Below are 21870 nucleotides of genomic sequence, written 5' to 3' on the forward strand. Positions count from 1 at the left end.
AAAGTTATATAAAGAAAAGGGTCATGTGGCACATACAATTCTAATTAAAGGTCGCATTCCAAAGAAAGGTAATGTGGAGCATAAAATTGCTCATAGAAGAACGTGAATACGAAAGACCAACCGACTGGATAATGGGTATATAGAAGAACGTGAATACAAAAGACCAACCGACTGGATAATACGAAAGACCAACCGACGGATGGCGATGATAATGGGTATAAAGCTAGCTTGAATCATACAACATTTTCATCTCTCTCTTGCACACCCCTGTGAGACTAGCTCATGAGCAATGAAGAATCGAGGTCAGAGGAGCAGAGCGACCTCCATAGGAGTCGAGCTTCATCACTCAAGGATCTGAAAGACTAACTGATTGAGAACTAAACTACTTAGGAAGATCATGCCAGTGTAGACGATCCATAGTGGCAAAGCTTGGGGTTCATAGCCGATTTCATAAGAGAGATAAGCTACTGCAAAAGGTTTTATGCCATTTCATCTTCTCGTGAGAAGGTGGGATGAACCTTTCCTAGATTCTATTTAAAGGAATGATTCCAACCTTTCCCAATTGCAAAAAAGTTGAGACTCTTCTACCATCAATTGCAAAATCTTTCTGGCAGCTTAGAAGTATCTACCTCGCAAGACTCAACATGTTGAAGAGGTATTCTCATGCTCATAAGTCCATATGTTGAGATTTTTCTACACTCATACTTTGATAATGATATGATATCCTACGCTTGGATTATCATGGATTTCTCTCTTTCCTAGAGATCAATATCTCATTTCTAGATCGCTCTTGTATATGGCGTTTAGATATGAGCTTTTGCATACTCTTCTTCAAAGGCCATACATGGATTCATTCTACAAAAATGGATGCTCCATTATGCTTCTGTGTCTATATGATTTGCATAAGCATATATGAAAGATTGCTCGCTAGCTTCGGGCCCAAGAGCTAGCTCTTTGATTTCAAAGCGTGAGACCAAGATCCAGTGCTGCCAAACACTCCATAAACCATAGTCAATGAAGATTGGCTATCTAGCCACTCCAAATAGGCTTCGTGTACTAAGCACTCGATATCCTTGGAGTCAGTTCGCCATCTTTGCGTGACATGATCATGTCATAGGGAAGTAAGGGACCTGTAGGGTACACTTGAAGATTTGTTCCAAGAGGCATTATCTTGGATGAGAACAAAGCTATGGTCGCACACTGCTTTGCAATTGGTCTTATATTGATTGGTAACAACATGCTTATAACTTTGCATTTCCACTAATTATAAATGTTGGTCCTTAATTGATCTAACACTTCAAGTGATATATTTCCCAATACATGGGGAATAAGTGGAGTATGGTCATGCATACTGTGAATGATTGTCATTTCTTTAATATAAACACATGTAGGGTTATGGAAAGCTAGTCATACAAGCACTTGCAAGGATCGGCTATCGATTTGATTTAGTTTATTATTGCATTTGATATTGTGACATCGATAACAAGTGGAGCTCTGCATTGAAGCCTGCAGTCCCACAATGAAAGGTTCTTACACACACACACACACACACATGAATTTCTCGAGAACATGGAATGGAAGTCTAATAGCAAAAGACTTGCTACTTATGTGAAAGTGAACGGTTTAAGTGTGCATTGGCATTAATTTTGTAATAAGTTGGCTTATGCTATTAAAAGGTAGTTTTAGCATGAAAGGAGTTTGCAACACCCAGCGCAATTAGCTTTTTCCAAAAATAAAGCAGAGAACCAGATTCTTGATTGTAGAAGTGCTCGGATGATAGAAAAGCCTCTTTTTCTATTCACAAGCGGCCAGACAAGAAAAATACAAAATTCCTTAAGAGTGCATCAACCCTTTTTTGCTTGGAAAGGGTTTATCGCGTCCCTAAATTTTCGATTGACTTAATATATACTGTCCAATCTTCTCGCCATGGTTTTAGGGGCTACCGCTAACATCAGGAAAATAGGATTACCTGCGTTTTCGCTAGATTGCAACCGACACGATCCCATTTCACCGAAATGTGGTCGTCAGACGCAAACCTTTCAGAAAAGTTCGTGGAACGAAATTTCTTCTATGTGGTCATGTTGTGTTCGATGGTGGGGGCGAAATTCTTTCAGACCGCAACCTACTTATCGCGGGAAAGCGCGCGTAAATTGGGATGTGGGCGGGCGACATGATGCAAGAGTAGAGAGGGAAGGGGCGGGGCGGGGGTGGGAGGATGAGGTGGAAAGTGCGTGGCAAGCACCGAGGTGAGGTGGGCGACGTGATGCAAGCACCGAGAGGGGCGGGGCAGGAAAGGGCGTGAGGTGGAATGCCATGTCAATGTGGTGTGGGATGTGGCGATGAGGTGGAATGCCATGACACGTGATGATAGACTTTTTGGTGTGAATGGCTAGCGCTGTTAAATGCATAAGCCATTTTGTGAAATTTGAACAATGTTGATCTTTCACTCAACTATATTGTACACAGTTTTGTAAAACTGTTTGACATCCCGCATGAATTTCAATTCTCGTGTTGATTCTGGCATTGTAGCTCGTTTCCATCGCTTCTGATACTTTTTCGTTCAGATGCCTCGCCGCTGTGACGTCCTTCATCAGCAGCTCTCCGTGATTGCTATATAGGAGCATTTGCGACGCCCTGCAACAGATTTGAACAATGTTGATTCGTACCAGCCTTTCACTCAACTATGTAAACAGTTTTGTAAAACTGTTGGAAATTCCAAATGAATCTAAATTCTCGTGTTCATTTCGGCATGTAGCTCGTAGATTCGCGTTGCAGAAACGTCTCTTGGAAACGGCGTTTCACTCAGCTCTGGTTCTTCACCGATTGCAACTCCATTGCTTTCGCATTCATTCGCGAAAACCGCATTTTCTTTTCCACGCTCCATAGCAGACAGATACAGCGATTCCGAGACAACCACAACATGTCCAGCTGAACTGAGCAGTAGGTTGCGTCGTAGTGAATGCAATCACGAATGGCAATCGCATTGATCATCCATTATCCTACTGAACGAGTAATTTAGCTAAATATGCACACAGAGTTTGAGTATGGAGATCCTTGCTGCTAAGGAAATCGCGAGCGAGGAGTAGTAGAAATAAATTACGAGCGGCAAACGAGAGGAAGAATGAAATCGAGGCAACGGAAAACTATATAGTTGCAGATTAGTAAAGAACTTTTGGAGGAAGGTATCAAAGATGATTCGAACAAATTTAAAACAATGCTTCTCACATAAAACCGACAGGTGAAGCCCTTATCGAATTGCCCCCCGCTTGTATGCCCAGCCTTGGAGACGCCCACCTTCGACTCCATGGAGGGCTCCCTTTCCCCTGACCTTTTTGCCAACGATGGATCTTTCCTCGAGCTCTTCAAGCAGCTTCAGGAGCAGGGATTTGATAGCTCCCGACCGGATTCCGCTCCTGTCGCCGCTTCTCCTTCTGAGGGTTCCAAGGGCAACCCCCCTGTGAAGAAAGCCGCGTTTGTTCCGTCGGGGTTTAAACCCAGCCCTCAGAAGCCTGCGGTTGCGCCCAATGGCAAGCTAGCGTTCAGCTTGAAGCAGAACTCGAAACTGCCGGCAAATCCTTTGAAGGTAAGCGAGCCACAGATGTTGTTGGCTACCTTTGTATAAATGGATGCTCATGTATGTGTGGTTGTGTGTATCTGTGTATGTATGTAAGAGCATATGTTTGTATTGTAGAGTACACCTACTGTTGGCAGGGAGGCCATAGTAGTTATTAAGATCGCCATAAAGTTACAATCTTAGTATTTGTTTTGTTTTTAGAGGATGAATTTGGGTATGTTCCTGGATTCACCGAGATGTATGTGTCACCATTGAACACTCTTGAGGACCAGGGCGATCTGTTGCTCTGCAGTTATATCAATACCCACCCAGCATCTGAGGTATTTCATTGTCTGGCCCCGCAGTATCTAGCGGAAGCCAAAGGCACACCCCCACTCTCGAATCTCCTATGTCTCCTCAGAGCCTATGAAGAAACCGATGGATTTTGTCCAATTGATCCGTGCACCCGAGGCCTCACAATAGATAGCCAGGGCTCCCTTGACTCTCTGCAAGGTCATTGTGGTGCCCTCTACATACAAGGCTGTGTCATCTGCAAACTCTGAGTCTAGTAGCTCCTCCTCCTGTCTGATTGGGAGCCTCAACTTTGTGAGGCCTGCCACTTGCGATCTCAAGTAGTAGTCCAATGCCTTCGCCACAAATAGGAAAAGCAAGGGAGCTAGGGGACAGCCCTGACGGACCGAGCGAGAGAGAGGAAAGGCCTTGCTCGTGGGTCCACCGACAAGCATCTGACTAGAGCTCCCTGCATAAAGCGCAGAGTCTCCTCTAATCCATCTGTCTGAGAAACCCAACCTCTACATGGTGCCCTCCAGGAAAGACAACACCACCTTGTCGTAAGCCTTCTCAAAATCCAAGAGCAGGATGGCCAAAGGCTATGACTCCTCCTTGGCCCAATCCAGTGCCTCCCAGAAGGTGAAAATGTTGTCTAGGATGCTGCACTCCTAAACAAAGCCGGTCTGCGTGTCATGGATGATGTCGGTGAGATGAGGTCGCAACCACAAACTCAATACCTTAGCAAGGATCTTGTATGGGTCTCCACCGTCGAATGTCTGGCCTATCTCCACCTTTCGGGATCAAGCAAATCCACCCCCTGCTCAGGGAACTGAGAAAGGGAGCCCATGTCAAAGGTCTCCAGGTAAGCTAAGCGGAAAGGGGTGGAAATGTTCTCCTAGAAGTTTCGGAAGAAGGCCGGAGTCAAGCCATCTTCACCAAGACACTTCTGGATCGGGAGAGCCTCAAGGGCTTACCAGAGCTCCTCATCCATGAAGGCTCCTCCAAATTCTTGCACAACTCTCGCAAGACTACCGTCGGAACGTGGTCCCAAACTAGCTCACGGGCCACAAGGCAAGCTGGAGTCACACTCTCCGCCTGAAAGAGTTGGCTGTAGAAAACCATGGTCAGCTCTAGAATCTCCTGTGGATCGGTGTGCATAATGCCCTACGGATCCCGTAATCGTTGTAACTACGCTCCTGTCGATCGAGGTCCCGCGGTCTGAAAGAATTGCTTCGTCATCCTATCCCCTTGTTGTACCCAACGGGCTCGAGTGAGGAGAACTCAGCCCATTGAACCTCCGTATCTTGGAGCTCAAGGCGCACGCTCTCATATGTGTCACTAAGCCACTGGGATTGTGGGTCCTACTCCCTTAGCCTCTCTATGGAGGCAAGGTCTTGTTGGAGTGCATGCTCACGCTCTTGAAGAGCCCTCCTCTGTGTAAGGGCGTGAGACTGCAACTCCTCATTGCTCCTCTAAATCGCATCTGCCACCCACAAAGCCCAGCCCTCGCAAGATGCTGACTCTGGCTGCTGCCAAATCTCTGCCATGACCTGTTGAATCTCCTCATCCTGCAAGAGGTCCTTTGGAATGCGGACCCCCTTTTGGGGAAGACCCCGGTAGGGCTGCTCTAGGTAGAGTACTACTGGAGAGTGGTCTGACATCGTGGTGCTTGCTAGAATCCCTGTAGAGCTGCCTCTGTAAAGTGCCCTGTCCCGAACGTAGAAGCAATCTAGCCTCTTAAGCAATCCATCATGTCTCCTCTAGCCGAATAAGAGGAGGCTGCTGCTAGGTATCTTGATGAACTCTGGCTCTCTCCACGAGTCTCTGCCACTGATCGTGAAGATGAACTGTTCCCAAGTGCTCGGCTCTGCTGCTAGCATCTCAAAGAAGGAGGCACCACCCTGCTTATTCTCTCCATACTCCAAGTTGTTGATGTCTCCTCCAACAATCCATGAGTCAACATCTAGAAGACACTCTGTTAGCGTCCTCCAAAAGGCTGAACGGTACTGTCTGCACGTTGGGGCATACACATTTAGGATCCCAATCTTGGACTCTCCCATCCTGACCGCCCGCTCTGGAATAAGCTCACCCTGATCATATACCTCTGGGGCCATCGCCTGTGAGACCGAGATGCAGACCCCTCTGCTCCTTCCTACGGTAGGGGACCACACCTCCGTGCCTCTTTTCAGAAGAAGGTGGTGTTGCCGTCTGATGTCTGATGCTGAGAACATGTGCTCCTATATCAAAAAGAAGTCCATTGCTCGCCCTACCACTGCCCTTTGCAACTCCTGCCGAAGGATTGGCTAACTACGACGAGCACGGTCGTGGAGCCCGTGCATGTTCCAACTCACTATGGTCCAGCTCATGAGGACGAGAAAGTAGAAAACAAGGCTCTCCTATGAGTAGGTGCCTATACCAGAAAAACTGCCTTTTGTGACTTTGAAGGGGGTTTAGAGGGCGTTCTCAGGAGGGACTCAGAATTTTCTCGTTAGAAGCATGCGGAGTAGTCCATGTCCGTACGTCAACATACTAGAGTGGACACCATCTCTATGCCAATCTTCCGTGCCCACTTCATCATGAAGGAGACTTCCATTCCGAACAAATCAGCACACTTCTGGAGTGGCCAGTAGCATGCCTGATCAATCTTTTCCTCAGGTGGCAATCTAATAAACCCCACAGTCAAACCATACATCGACTTCTCCCGCGTGAGGCTCCACTGAAAATTCACTTCATCACCATGGGCGTGCCAAAGGTTCAGTCCCTGTGGCCCCATCCATTCGTCCATCATGCATGATATCCGATCCCCCAACATAGCATCAAATACCACTGGGGACCACTTCTCCAACGCTGTGGAGGCGAACTAGAATCTCCAAACTGGGTGTGTCTAGGAGCCCACTATGTTGATCGAACCCCCTTTCCGGGGCTGCAAGATCATAAGTGTCACGCCAAGAGGCAAAGGGCAAGAGTCTAGAAACTCTAGGTAGTTCCAGAGCCCCAACCTCCAAAAGTCCTGCGGTAGAGGGCGCCTAGGCTGCAATTTGGGAGCTGCTGACCGGGAGGACGAGCCCTTTCCCTCTGGATCCCACCTTGAATGGAGAGAGGGGACAAGATGTTGAGACGAGGAAACGAAAGGGGACGATGTCTTACCCTTGCCTAGTGGCAGGGGAGTCAAGGCAGGTCCAAGGGGGGGGGAGGGGGGGAAGCTGAGTGGGAGGGAGAGGGATCCGGGGGGGAGGGGAGCTTGGGAGGAATAGGGGCGATCACAGGCCCACCCTGCTGATCACTCATGCCGGGGCATTGGATCCCCTCCTCAACCGCTACCGGGCTAACCTCCGCAGCTTCCACCATCGCAATGTCAGGAACTTCTAAGGCTCGCTGGTGACGCATGGGTGACTGCAGTCGTTGGACTTCCACTATGGGAGGATTGCCTCGCTAGATAGTGGCCCCTGCCTTGGGGGGGTGTCTCAAAAGGGCTCGTGCAGCTGCTCTTCCGCAGGTGCCTCTCGAACTACTCTCTCTCTCCTCCTGCATCTAGCCCGTTGCGTGCGGCTCTTTCGAGCCTGTTTGCTTGGTTTCCTTTTCTTTTTAACCTGGGTTCACTCTCCCTCTGAAGGTGTCACCTAGGGAGTCTAAGACTCTTGTTGCTTCTGTTCAAGGGGGTGCTAGGCCCTAGCTTGTTGACTCTGCTTACCCTACGAGGGTGGGGGGGGAGGAGCCCCGGCCCTAGCCACGAGGGCAGTCTCTGGCTAAATGACCCATCTTCTTGTAACGAAGACACTGACCTAGTAACCCAAAAATCTCCACTCTCTAACGAAGTGTACCGCCCTCAAGGGTCTTGAGGAGGATCAACTCTGGGAGGGACTCTAGCTCTTGTCTGAGCCTGGGACCCCGTCGTCTGCTACCATTGATGCTGCCGAATCGGGCAGGGACTCCAGCATCGTGCCAAACGCTCTACCAATGGAAGGGAGGATGGCTCCACATTTCTTTGGGAGCCCCAGGAAGCAGAGCATCATCGGGAACCAAGGAACATGGTGTGTCGTGTCCATGTCCTCCACTGTAAAGCCATGGTACCAAGGGAAGAGGTACACCAAATGCGGGCCAACGAGGATGGCGCTCTTCTCCACAAGTGTCAAGGCAGTAGCAGGGAGAGGAAGATGCCTCTTCCATAGATGGTGACCTCTTGAACTTGGTCGCCCTCTAGTGCCAAGCTCACTTGGATCCGCTCTCTCACCTGTCTCCTTGTGGGTGCAAGGCCCACAATTTTGACCACAACTGCTTGTCCTCAAGGGACTGTACTGCATGTTGCACCTGTTGCTTGTCGGCTGGAGAAAGAATGACCTTAACGGCCGTGGGATTCGAGGGTGCTGCCATAGAGCCCCTCTAGCCAAACCAAGGGTCACCACCAAGGTTTCTTCTCCGAAACAAAGCACAAAACTCACCGCTGCTTGAGGGAAGGGAGGAAAAAGAAAAGGCAAAACCAGCCCTAAGGGTGAACTCAGAAAAGGAAAAAAAAGGGGGCTGGATTGCACCTGCTCCAAGGGCTCACGAGGTCTAGTACCGGCCCAATGTCGGGCTAGGAGCAGCTCAGGCTACTTCCCAAGAAACACCGCCTAGAAGAGGCGAGTTTACACCGTACACGGGCTCCACGGGTAGTACCACTTCTCACGGAGCTCTTGGCTTATGCACAACACCACTAGCAAAGGGAGGAGGGGTGGACGGGTGAAGAAGAGTAGGAGGGGAAGAGAAAGGCGAGAAGGGGAGAGGCAACGAAGGGGCAGAATAAGGGCAAAGGGGAGGCAAGAGAGGCGGGAGACGGGAAGGAGGTGAGGAGGTGGCGGGAGGAGGCGGAAAAGAGGCGGGGGGGAGGTGGAATGGAGGCGGAGGAGAGGGAGGCGGGATGAGGCGGAGGGGTGGCGGGCTGGAGCCGTGGTGAAGGCGGGTGGGAGGAGGCGAAGGAAGGAGGTGGGAGGGCAGAAGAGGAGAAGGCAGGAGGTGGAGGAAGAGAAGGCAAGGGGCAGAGAGGGCAGGAGGCAAAGAAGGGAAGGAGGCGGGGGGGAAAGAGGAGACAGCGGGGGTGAAGGAAGAGAAGGTGGGGGGGGCGGAGAAGCGGGAGGCAGGGAAGGGGCTGGAGGCAGAGGAGATGATGGAAAGCGGGGGGCTGCAGGTGGAGGAAGAAGGCAGGAGGAGGAGACGGCTGAGGCGAGGGAGGGGTTGGACGAGCTTGGGAGTAGGTAGCAGAGCAGAATGTTGAAAAAGCGGGGCTAGGAAGTTAGGAGTTAATGGCAATCTCTGGGATTTCTGTGACTTATAGGCCTTGGAGTAGCTAGCACATGGCTCTTGGTCGTCTAGGCCTCAAGCTGGGGGGTGGTTGCAAGGGTTGAGCGTATGGTTGGGAGGTGAGCTCATTAGCTCAATCCTTAGGGGTCTTTTTACCTACGACGGTTGTAGTTGCTTTTGTTTGCCAGCTCAGCAGATCTTATCAATCTTAGTACTGTAAGGGAGAGGCTTTTACAAACAGTGACTGTTCAATCTTTTGAAATTGTGGACATGCATAATCCATCCTTTTAGTCATCTCTAAGATCTCGGAAGAGTGTTTGTGCTATCCTGGTGTGGTTAGTGTGTTGTTCCCTTAAAGCTATCCTGGTGTGGTTAGTGTGTTGTTCCCTTAAAGCTATTGGTCGTGAGTGTTTTGACAGTCCTGTAACCTTGCTAATATGTGTTGTGTTCATAGGAGATATAAGGATTTGCTAAGGGTTTTATGATGCTTGCTCTGGATGCTTAATTTTAGTTGATTTTAAGAATCCGCTAAGGAAAACATGATGCGTAACGTTGCTAATGTGTTGAGTTCGTAGGAGTTATAAGGATTTGCCAAGGAAAACTTGATGTGTTGTGCTTCTGCACTTCAATTTCAAATGCCTTATTTTGAATGTACCTGTATATTGATGCTTGTTCTGGGTGCTTTATTTTAGTTGATTGTAGAAGTATTAAGAGATTTGCTAAGAAGCGATATGAAAGCTTACTGAAATTCTGTAATGGTGTTTAGTGTTTACTTCTGATTGACTGCATTGTGTGCCTTTTGTTTTTTGAAATCTCCATGTATTGTTTGATGGTACAGGGGGAAGCAGTGCAGTAGGATCACGCTCTGCAAATCAACCTAAAACAGGGCCACATCAAGGCACAAATTGTCAAACTCCAGCATCAGCTCTCTATGCTGGCAGTGATGATCAACAATGGTCTCAACAACATGTGGCTTCTAGAGAAGCGGCACAAGGTTAGTTTTCGCTTGTGAGTCTACAGTCTTTAGGAAAGCTGCCAAATATTGTTACTCACAGAAGTCAGTCTTTTTACAGCAGCTAATGCAGATTCTCTAGCAATGATGGAGTTTTATATGAAAAAAGCGGCACAAGAAGGTCTTCGCAAGCCTCCCAAACAGTCTAGAGATGAGATGCCTCCACCTGCATCTCTTCAGGCACTATGTAACAAGCCATCCTCATTGTTACTAACCTTGATACTTTTCTCAATCTTAAAACCTAGTCATAATGTTTATTGTTACCTGATCTTGAAGTGTTACTTGCCTTTTTTATGCTCCCTTGGCATTTTCTCAATGCTTTTGTGCAACGCCTTCATCAGCAGCACCTGGAAGAGAAGGTCATCGTATGGAGGATTACATACCACCCGAGGAACTAGAAAAGTTTCTTGCTAAATGCAATTATGCTGCTGCCCAAAAGGTAGCAAAGGAAGCAACAGAACGAGCAAAAATTCAGTCTGACAATGTAGGCCACAGGCTCTTGTCAAAGATGGGAGGGAAAGAAGGTGATTTGTTGTGTTTCTGTAGTTATAAAGTTTAGCCTTGTTTATTATCGCAAAGTAAAAGTTTAGTAAGACATGTTGACATAATTCACAGGAGAGGGCCTTGGGAGCGGAAAGGACGGACATCCAGATCCTGTGCAGGCTGGGGAGCTGTAAACCTGAACAACCTGGGTGTGGGGCACAGCAACCTGGAGAAGTGTCTGCAGATGATGATATATATGAGCAGTACAAGGAACGCCTGATGCTTGTTACCGGTTCAGACCAAACCCTCTTGTAAGTACTTTGCTTGTCTGTGTATGTTAATGTGTGTGGTTGGGTTGTTTTGGATCTGGTTTGGTTGTGCTTCAATCCCATAGATCTCTGGATACCAGGGAGATGGTATTGACTGTTTTGGGTAGCAACATTCTCCTCCTAGGGGGATGTGATCTTATGTTTTACAGTTTTCATTGCATTGCAACACCGATTTTAATATTGAAGCTCCTCTGTTCTATGAGAATATCATTGAAGTGCTTGCTGCTCTTGGCATGATACTTCTCCTTTCAAGGTATCATCCAAACATATCTAACAGTATTTGTATGAGTTTCTTATTCAAACAGTGTCTTTTTTTTTTTGACCAAATGCATAAACATATATACATTCAAAATTTGCCATTCATGTTTTGCAAAATGACGAAAGGTGAGACTGGTGATCTAATGTACTAGTTTTGAATGCGCATTTTCTGCTTCTGTTTATCACTATCATCCTTGTTTTGGTGCTCTTCCTCTCTCTCATGTCTCTACTTTTCATTTATTCTCCATGTACTTGTAATTCAGAACGAGTAGGAATTACATATTAAAGTGGCTGGTCTAGGTGAGGATCTGTCTTTAAAACGAAATTATTTTCTAGACAGGGATATTATATTCAGGACTTGCAAAACTAGGAATTCTCTGATGGGTGGAGGGGGTTTTGTCTATTAAAAGATAGATGCTTTGATTGTAATGCTAGTCGGATCATGTTCGCAGCTATGCTCCCTACCAATTAATTAGTTAGTTTTGATCCATTAGAGGCTTAATTAAGCCATGTTTATCTATGGCTTAATTTATTTTTGCTTTGATTAACTTATGTTTCTCTATGCCTTAATTTATTGCATAGACTATGTTCAAGGGGGCTTCCCCAAACTTCAAGAAAAGGATTGAACTCAAAACCTTCCTCTTCTGACGTATGAGCCCTACCACTAAGCTCTAAAGTAATATCACGTAACCCTTTCTTATAGTAACATTATAAAATGGTCCCTCGTCCCTCTTTAATGCTCCCCCTTCCCCTTTTATGCTTAATTAATACTCCCCCCCTTAAGTTTAATAATCCCTTATACCCCCTCCCCAACTAATTAATGGGGTTTTTCACACTGGGGGTACCTATTCGGATCATGTTATGTTTCTCTCATTTTTGGCATGCCAAAGGCAAAAGCCTAAGCGTTTCTTTGCCTTTCCTTTTCTATGGGGATTATGCAAAGGCCTTAAATGAATGCTATCATGGAAGGATAGGGTGAGAGGACCTTTGGCATACTTGCATCCTGAATATGCACAATCGTAGAATCCGAAATATTGATAGAAAGCTAGTACATAACTTTTCTAGCTCTCTCATGCCATTCTTTAAATGCGTGCATTTTCTGTTGATTGGGAACATTAGGAAGAACTGGTTCTTCTTCATTTCTTGTAATGAACTCCCAATAGCCTTTTCCCATAAGGAAATTTGTCATTCTAAACTTCCATGCATGGAAGTTGTTCTTGTCAAGCTTTTCAGTGACAATCTGTGAAAGAGAATTAGAAGCCATTACAGAACACTGCAAAATATTCTGTCACTGCAAAAAACACAGCTTTTGCCTCACATGGGCAGATTTGCAAAACTGACGAAAGTGGTATTTGACCACACAATCACTTCCTATTGACGATTTTGCATCAACAGGCAACAAGCATGATTTTGCAACTCCCAATATCTCTACACACAGGCATACGATGCAATTTCTGCGGTAACTTTTCACCGACCAGCAGAGCAGTGGTTGCACAACAAAAGCAGGGCCTTTTTTTGAGTGCCTGCGGAGAACTTCCGCCTTTAAAACGGGCCCTGAAATGGCCTCGAATCAGAAAAATAAAGTCATCAAGTTCTTTGCCCTTACTTGCAGCATATATTGCCCTCTTGCCACACCACGAAGGGCATCTCAATCTGAGACAGTGCACTCTTACACTTCCGGCTGTGCTACCTGCAGAGATTTGCTCCCAAACTCAAAAAAGGAAAGCAACAATGGTCCTCTTACCAGGACACCGCGAACTGGGTTTGCTTTCTTGAGCTCCTTACCACGAACAAGGCTCTGATACCATGTGAAGATAGTGGGAGAGAGGGAAGGAGTCTCAGTTGCGGCTTTCTCACATACACAATGGGGGAATACACACAAAGGTGGAGGTTGAAAACAGTTTTCCTCTTCTTAGTTGTGAAAGACAAAAGAACTCTAGGACAAAGAAATAGAAGAACCCTATATGTGGGTCTCAAACCAAACTCAGCTAACTAAGGTGGCATACTAACTGAGCCACGAACTAGAGTAGATAAGGATAGCTATCATCCAGCTATTATTCGTGGGCGATGTACCAACCGCATCTTCAGCTAACAAGTCGGTGACATAAATGCACAATGGTCACCCTGGCATATCGCGAGTGGATCTCGATATCTCAACATGCATGGGTTAATAAGGGATTAGAGGAGGTATAGGACGATTGATGGGCTTGGTATGTGGAGTGGTTAAAAAGAAAGTGGAAAGGGAAGATTTCAAGGGGGTGCATAAAAGAAGAATTCATAGTTAGGGAAGTATTCATGTGTGTGTGTGTGTGTGTGTTCGTGTGTAAAGAAATAAGTTTTTGCGTATGTGAGATACATTTACTAATCAAATTTATTTGTGTGTATGTGTATGTGTACACGTGCATGCGCACGCCCGTGCATGCATACTTCATTATTGAGCAAAATGTCTGCATCTATGATACATGATAGCTTTTTAAAATGCATACTTCATTTGGGCTACATCTATGTTGCGTGCAAAATGCTTGCCACTTCTTAGAGCTTTCGGCTGCCATGTAGGCATTAGGGTAAGGGGGATTGTGCAAAGGCCTTAAATGAATGCTATCATGGAAGGATAGGGTGAGAGGGGATTTAAAGGTTGTCCTAATCTGAGGGTAAGGTTGTCCTTAAATGAATGTTATCATGAAAGGATAACATCAGAGGGGATTTAAAGGTTTTCCTTATCTAAGGGTGAGGTTGTCCCATTGCCTTTGGCACGCTTGTGAAATTTTCACCTTGTTCTATTAAAATCCCTGATCCCCTGTTTGTAATACATTTTTAAATCAATTTTATATGTTTCTTCAGCTTAGCCTATGTCTGGAGTCCATCTTCTAACCAGTTTGCATTTGTGTCTGCAGAATAATCCGAGGAAAGCTTATTACTAGTGACCATGACAGGGTCCATTTGGAATGGCTTGTCCCAGATGTCATCTTATGTTTTACAGTCTTCATTGCAATTGCAACACTGATTTTAATGTTGAAGCTCCTCTGTTCTATGAGAATATCATTGAAGTGCTTGCTGCTCTTGGGATGGTACTTCTCCATTCCATGGTTTCATCCATACCTTTGCTGTGCCTCCGCTTCTGCAGAATTTGTGACTGCCCAACTGCAGTCACCTCATAAGCTTCTTGTACAAAGATATTGGCCCTGTATGTTCTCTGGGGACACACTGTATTGGGGATATCCCTCTTGCTTGTGTATTATTCACTTGAATTGCATGACCAAGGCTTTAGTCTCACAGCATTGTTGTTTCTGGTGACTCTTTCTTGAGGCTCAGGAGAAGACGTGGTTTTGCTGAAGATTACTTGGTTCTCCCAGTTGTCTTGGTGCTTGGTTATGTAGACATTGTTTGCATCAGTTTTAAGACTTACGGGTGCAGTGACCAGATGTCATGATGAAATGTTGATCCTCGTCCGCCCAACAATTTTTATGGTACCTGCTGTAAGCAGTGCTGTCCTGGCAGATGAAGCGAACCATTACTTACATGACTTGTACTGACATCAAGAAACAGTCCACATTCTCACATTCTCACAATTGCTGGGCATACTGCAATTTAGGAGTCCATTCATAGCATGCTCACTAAATGCTTTTGTAGACATAAACTTAGCTTAACATTACGGGCGCGTGTGCTTGTGCCAAGGAGGAAACATAAGCTTTGTTTCGCAAGTGTATCCATCTGTTGAAACATAACCTTTGCTTCAGAAGCATAAGCGTGGGAGCTGTCATTGAAATGTAAGATGAATTTCATAAGTACTCTCTCTCTTTCTCTCTCTCTCTCTCTCTCTCTCTCACACACACACAGTTTCCAAATGGCTTTGCATTACAGCATTCAAACTTTCCAAAATCTCATGTTTCCTTCCACGCTCCCTAAATCTATTGCAATCGCTCCCTAATTTCCTGCACAAAATTCCTATCACTAAACCTTTTGCCCCTGTGCGTCACCTCTCCTACTTCACCTCTCCTATTTAAATTAATTAACCTCACCCTATTACCTAATTTAACCTAAGCTCATTGCCCCCCAACCTAAATTAACCAATTAACCCAACCTTATCGCTCCCCCTCATGCGCTCCCTCCATGTGCTCCCTTTCTCCTTACGCCTCCCTCCCTCCGCACTCTCCTCTGCTTTTATCTCAACAACTCCCTCTCCCAAATGAATCAGGGCCCAGAGGCTTCCGGAGGCAAGGGGCAATTGAACATCTCCCTCCTTCCCTACCCTCGCCTCCTTGCTCTCCATCCCCTCCAACGCCACGGCTTGCTCCCTGTTTCTCCGTATCCCCTGCCTCATCTCCAACGGCATACTGGGCGTTGTGTTTGTGAGCAATGGGGCACGGAGAGGTTGCTTGGTTCAAAGGGAAGCACGACACATCTTTGCTTGTGCGCTCGATGCTGGCGAAACAAAAAGAGCCGAGCATCGCCACCCTTAATTTTTGGCCTTTAATGGCTCCAATTAATTATTTCAGGAAGCTTAGCTTAATTCGCCATCCCCTCCTCCGCACCATACACAAATACTACTCACGAGCTTCCATCATAGGTGTTGCAAATTAATCATCTATTCATCTTTTGACAATCGTTTGTGTCTGGCACAACCTAAGGCAGTACTCACGAATACTTGTACTCAGTTGTTCTAATCAAAATTTCACGAATTGGCCTTTATTAAATGGTCTCCCCCCCCCTCTCTCTCTCTCTCCATGCGCAGATGCTCTTTTTGCAAGGGCATAAAGAGAGTTACCAAGGGGTACTATGCCCAAGGCAAATGGAGGCCATGCACATAAAATAAGAAGTATTTCCAATGATAGATTTATTATGTTATCAAGCAACATGCAAAACCTAGTTATGAAGTAACCAAGAGGATTGGTAGGCAAATACAAGAGAGTCCATATTAAAAGCCACTTGTCACAATCATACTAGTTGATTAAAATCTAATGGTCAAAAGCATATAGAGCTTTTTTAGGAAGCATAAATTTGCCCATTATTCCTTTCCTACATGGGCAGTTTTGAATGGTTCAAGATTGAGACCTTGGCATTGCTTTTGGCATTGCTAAAATCTCTTTGCCATATCGACACAAACCTTTGATATGGCTCGATAGGCTGAAATTGTGTGCTGTCGTGTTGATCTTGTCAATTGAGTAGATTATCCATTTGATCTTCATCTCAGCTAATTCATCCAAGTGTTCTACATAAATTTTCGTGTGCTTCACAACACTAGAAACAAGACAATGAAAACCGCAACAATGCCAACATAAGCACCCACAGTTTGTGTCCTTCTGAATTAGGAGAAGCCCGAGGGGGCGAGGGGTTCCCTTCAATAATTGGAGGCGTTTGAGGTGTAGCCTTCAGTGGCGATTGCTAAATTGCTCGAGCTTAGAACGCGGATAAATTAGTGACTCGACCACTCGAGTCGTGGGTTTTGTGGAATGGCCCATCGTACACTAAAAAGTTTTTTACTTGGCCAGCACTAGAGCGTTTTATGAAACTCTAAAATCCTATGAAGCCATGTGGCACATTCGAAGCCAATCGATCAACTGACCTATCATTAGCTACTTACAATAGCCCATATAGTTATCAGTTGGCCCACATACTTAGCAGCTAGCCAAGCATTCTAGTTTTTGCTTTTATGTCTATAGGTACAAAAAAGATCTCAAAATGAAGATCTCCTCACTTCAAACTAAACACCTCCTTTCAAATCAAATTCAGAATCAATTGGTATTTAGAGCTTGCACTCCCACAAGCCATTCAAGAATTAGTCTATTCTTCTCTTTACTTGTGCATAAAAAGAAAAGGATGAAGAGTTATTGAAAATTGGACAAATATGAGAATTAAAGGAAATTAAGTAAAAGGCACATCACAAATAAGCAACTACGAGCAATTTCCATTATCAAGGATTTATTGTATGTTTAATCCAAGCGATGTTCGTAGACCTTATTTTGTAGACTTTTCCAGTGATATATGGGCAAATGTAACCCAAGTTTTGACATTATAAACAAGTTGATCAAAAAGTGCATTCTAATCTATGCACACATATGATGCTTGTACATAACAAAAATCAATGTGTGTTGATGTAGATGATATTGTAGTACGTATGGTGTCAATGATGTCCAACCAATACTTGAATAATAGACAACTCTATAGCCTTTATAATGAAATACTTTCCATTCATGTATCACTTGTGGTGCCATGACCAAAATGATAATTAGAGATGTGAATGGGTCCACGTTGGATATTGTATGATTGATGTGCATTCCAATTAAAACACTCACTAAAATATTCTCTCAAGAACTCAAATTAACTAAATTTGGAACACAATGGTAGACCAAAAATTTGACTCTATTACTTAAGAAAGGGAAATGGAGGAAGGACGCTATCAATACAAGCTAGAAGTTTGTAAGGGCATCAATCTAGCTAAACGGAGAGGAATGTAAACACCACAATGACTCATGGAATATATGGGTAGGAGCCCCCTCCATAGGTTGTCACCATCATCTCACTAACCCCTAAATATCTGAAGATCCACATCCACTAGTCAGGTTTTAGTGAATATCTGAAGATCCACATCGAATTCATAAGATTCCTCTAATGAAATGTATAGTGAAAGAGAAGATCCATTTCTTATAAATGGATTAATTAGATGTAATGGTATGATCCTGAGGTAGGTAGCCTCCAATTAGGTTGCCGTTATGCAACCTACTACAATCAAGGGGCTCATTCCTAGAATGTTGGAAGTCTGCAATGTCAGGTAATTGAGCTCAACCAGGTGATTGAGTCGAATTCATCAAGTTATATATGACCCATCATATTGCTATTTTTACTTAAATAATTATTATGTAACCGTGGTAAATCCTCCATTATAATGGGCTCCATTGATGAACCTTTAGCTAGGAAACCAAACCTTCTAACTTAGGTTAGCTTCCTATGGTTGGCCCAATGACCCAAGTAATGATCCAACAATTCCTAAACATAGCTAATGAATTATTATAAGTCCTATGGCATTATACCTTAGACTGTATCCGCCTTGGTTGCTTAATATTAGTTCTAAGCCATAGCAACCTAAGGGGTGAATTTGACTAAAAAGATGGCAATGATGCTTTATTACAACTACAAGCAATATGCAATTATGGATCCACATAATTGACTACATTTTGAAGTTTTAGGATTTCCACATTCTCATGTGACCCTTTTTGGCCACAAAGTATAATTCTTGTGGTTCCCTTCGATTGTCCTAGACTTCATAGCAAAGTATCATGTGGTCCCCTTCGGTTGTCCAAGTACACTTCAATGGGTGGATCTCAGGCTATGAAATTTGTGAGATGAGTGCCCATGGACTACCACAAAGTGGTCCAAAAGTAGATAGGAATCCTTGTCAAAGACAATGGAAGTATGCAACCTAAAATGTACCCACACATCCTTCAAGAAGAGCTGGATAGGTTGGACTACATCACATTGCTTGGTGGTTGGCATGAAGATGGTCATTTTGAAGAATCTATCAACCACCACATAAATACAATCATGTCCCTTTTTAGTGGTTGGGAGAACAAAGAGAAACTCAATGGAAACATGTTTTAAAGCCCTAAAGGGAACTCAAGGAGGAGAGTGTAATCCATGAGTGACTTTTATAGTCTTATTTTGTTGGCATGAGCCACATGACTTGATGGTTTTTTCCACATCATCTTAAAGATGTGGCCAATAAAAATACCTTTACAAATGCATAATAACGTTGAGCATCCCAAAGTGTCTAGCAGTGATAGAAGAATGATGGGGCCTTAATTGGTTTTGTAGTTTCCAAGACCCTGTGGTACACACAATTTGTCTAATTTGTAGAGGAAGGACTATCTCACTATGGAGTCCAAAAAAGGCTAAATGTTGCCTTCAGTTTTGATGTTGAATCAGCCGGTAAATATGAGCAATTTCTTTGTCACTAGAATAAAGAGCTAGCCACTTAGAGAATGCTAGATTTTTCTAATCAAAATAAAAAAATGCCATGAATACAAGGCCTACACAAGTAGTCTACCTGTTGTTTTGGTAGGCTAGTTTGTACTTGATAATGAGGTAAAATTGTTGCATATAGCTGGCCAAATTGGCATACCTCAAGAAATGGAACTCTATGTGCTAGATATTGAAGAGGCTGATAATCAATGTGGACAATGATTTTGGTACCAAGGACATAGTTCTCCAATGCTTAAGGGCCAAAGCAATGTCCAAAGCTCTATTTTTCATGTGTGATAATTCAAAGTATGTATGATAAGAAAACTTCTTCAGCTTTGATGGGGACACACAAGACATCAATAAAACGATATAGAATCCAAGAAATATTCACAAGGAGGCATGGACTTGGTGGAAAGAAGGAAGCCTAGCAAGAAGGCCACAAAGAATCATATTCTCAACTTCTTTGTGGCCCATATCGTCATCTTCATCCTCTTCCCTAGATCCATCGACATCATTATTTGGATCTTCTACCGGCATCTCCGTATCCACATTCCTATCTTCAAAAATATGTTTGCTTCGTACCACCATCTTGGATCCAAACGATCTAGATGAAAGTGTAAATTTCTCTCAATGTGGTTGATTGTTTTGTTTTTTGTAACATATCAATGTTAAAATCTCCTAGTGTTATAACATTGTCCACCTCTATGAACAAGTACAACTCATTGTGTTCAATGAGATCTCATTGGTTGGCTGGTGAACTTTAGATCTTGCGGACCTTTGCATGCGCACATTCAAAAGAAATCATACAGAATACTTTGGGGGCATTGACATCATTTGCTGTGGCAATTTTTATCAGGCCAAACCAATACTAGATAATTGGGTATTCAAAACAGAGAAAGAATCGTTGCAAACATTAGCCAACACCTAGTAGTTGACAAAACCACGATGTTATGAACTCAAAAAACCAATGCAACAAAACAACAACAATTTCATAAAAGCCCTCAACTGTTTTAGAACCTACACACATAATGAGGAATAAATAAAATACATCATCAAATGATGCTTTCATCCACGACCACAAGAGCATACTTTCCCCCACCTTTACTCCACCAACTTTGACATGAACAAACACAAAAACAAAGTATTCCACACAACATATAACATCAAAGCAATTGATACGTATAATAATAATAGACACATTTTGAATAAAGTATTAGAAAACCCTAAAGCAATAGATGGCCTAAGAACAACTATACAAATTAAAGAAGGGATGTTAGTTGAATTATGCTCTGGAAACATTAATCAACAAGATGGATTAGTTAATGGCGTAGATGGTGTTTTCATGAGCATGTCCACACATCAAAATGATGACATCATATGGATTCAATTTGAAAATCCACAAATAGGAAAAAGGAATAAGAGAAAGTAATTTCCATGCATATACAACAACTATCAATCCCAAATGGATACCAATATTAAGAGTCGCAAGAGAAAAACAATTGTTCCTTCTTAAAAAACCATCCTCACTTGTCGACAATTCCCAATCCAACTAGCTGTGGTGCGAACAATTCATAGAGCACAAGGTGTTATAATGGTCAAGGTCACTTTCTCCCCGATAGGGATTCATACGCACAATCTTACATACAAAGCACTATCACTTGTAAAGAAATTTGAAAATCTTTTCTTGCTCCAACCACTACAACAACAACATTTCCTCATAGACAAAGACGTTCAGAAAGAAATAGAAATATTGGCAACTCAATCAAGGTGGGAAAACCTCAACAGTAAAATGCAAGAACGTACCGACTCAACTAGTCTCGTTACATAAATATAAGGAACACATTCTTGCCACTGAGACACTTATGGATTCATACATTATTTTTTTTCAAGAGACCAGGACTGAACAATGTCAAGCGCATCTCCCCAACAATTTCCAATGCATTGAGAACCACTCAACTTGCACCCTGGTGCAAAAAAACATAATTTCACAATATGGAATTGAGATTATAAAAGCACGCTTAAAGAACCACACTCAATACACGATTGCAAATATATATAGAGTTTTTCCCTGGCCAAGCATGTTACGTTCTTTGTTTGCAATGGCAAATGCAATGCGGAATGAATAGTGACCCCATTTATGTTCTATGCAGCTTTTCTAATGTAAGATAACATTAGCACATGTAATACTTCATAATCTATGTTTTGTATTGTTTGGTTGTAAAGTTGTAGCAAGCCTTGCACTATGAGCAACATAAGATATGTTTTCCATGTGCCAACTCTGCCTGTCAGGAACAAGTGTATTTTCTCTATTGGTTTGATTCATTTTTGTATCATGACATCATCAAATAGTTGTCTTTGTTCAAAGTTAAGCAATCAAATCATTTTGAAGTATTCACAGGAGTCTGTCCTAGCATCACACCCAATGCCTTCAACACAAGGTGATCCTTTGGCCCCACACTTGTATCTAGCTCGCAAGCAACTATGGCATGTACCACATTTGTGTGCTTCCTATTGGAGGGCACAAGCATCACCTCCACATCATATAATTTAGTTGGGAACAGGTAACAACATGAATGCAACTTGAATGGGAACCTCGGCTTTTGGAAAATTACGATTGCATTGCTTCCATTGTTGATATCCTTGATGGAGAGTATTCTCGCCAGGGAAGGTGGTTCAACATCCGAGGTGAGAAGTGTGAAAGAGGGAGTGTG

General features: G+C 43.9%; 1 pseudogene across 1 annotated transcript; it reads left to right on the forward strand.

The window, feature by feature from the left end:
• Window positions 1–3304: 3304 nt before the first annotated feature.
• Window positions 3305–14218, forward strand: LOC147883521 (uncharacterized; annotated as a pseudogene). Its single transcript, XR_015543781.1, has 8 exons — window positions 3305–3583; window positions 3776–3788; window positions 9814–9873; window positions 9960–10115; window positions 10198–10336; window positions 10464–10657; window positions 10749–10927; window positions 14098–14218. The product of XR_015543781.1 is annotated as an uncharacterized LOC147883521 (transcript).
• Window positions 14219–21870: the final 7652 nt, after the last annotated feature.

The sequence above is a fragment of the Dipteris shenzhenensis genome, chromosome 28 (genome assembly GCF_047967505.1).
Source record: "Dipteris shenzhenensis isolate YYH24624 ecotype China chromosome 28, Dip_SZ_1.0, whole genome shotgun sequence".
Lineage (NCBI taxonomy): Eukaryota > Viridiplantae > Streptophyta > Polypodiopsida > Gleicheniales > Dipteridaceae > Dipteris > Dipteris shenzhenensis.